Source organism: Dendroctonus ponderosae, unplaced genomic scaffold, assembly GCF_020466585.1.
Source record: "Dendroctonus ponderosae isolate FM_Combo_2020 unplaced genomic scaffold, Dpon_F_20191213v2 Dpon_F_20191213_10, whole genome shotgun sequence".
NCBI lineage: Eukaryota > Metazoa > Arthropoda > Insecta > Coleoptera > Curculionidae > Dendroctonus > Dendroctonus ponderosae.
In genome coordinates, this window is record NW_026017111.1 from 142,066 (window position 1) to 142,396 (window position 331).

General features: G+C 37.8%; 2 protein-coding genes across 2 annotated transcripts in view; one reads left to right on the plus strand and one right to left on the minus strand.

Moving 5' to 3' along the window:
• Nucleotides 1-331, minus strand: part of LOC109537240 (glucose dehydrogenase [FAD, quinone]) — a 386,158-nt gene that overhangs the window by 119,314 nt on the left and 266,513 nt on the right. The gene's annotated exons all lie outside the window — the stretch shown is intronic.
• Nucleotides 1-331, plus strand: part of LOC109537231 (mitogen-activated protein kinase 15) — a 3,648-nt gene that overhangs the window by 2,038 nt on the left and 1,279 nt on the right. The gene's annotated exons all lie outside the window — the stretch shown is intronic.

Sequence of the window (331 nt, forward strand, 5' to 3'; positions counted from 1 at the left end):
AGGAAATTCGAGTAGTTTTGACCCAGAAAGTGAAATTTGAATATCAGACACTTAGGTGCAAGATTATGCCAAAATTTCATGTTTTTCGTCCCGTTTTTGCTCATTTCTCGGAGGCGAAATGAGCAAGAACGCTCATTTGTACATCATTCTAGACAGAAATAAATGGCCTTTTTAGAAAGTCAACCATCGATAAGGAAATGTTCGCAGTTTTCTCAAAAAATGCTTGAATTCAAGAAGTTTTAGATTTGCGTGTGTTTTTTTGTTTCTCAAGAACCATTCCAGCCAGAGAATTCGTTTGGGCATAGTTGGATAGAGAATTGAATGGGGGGGG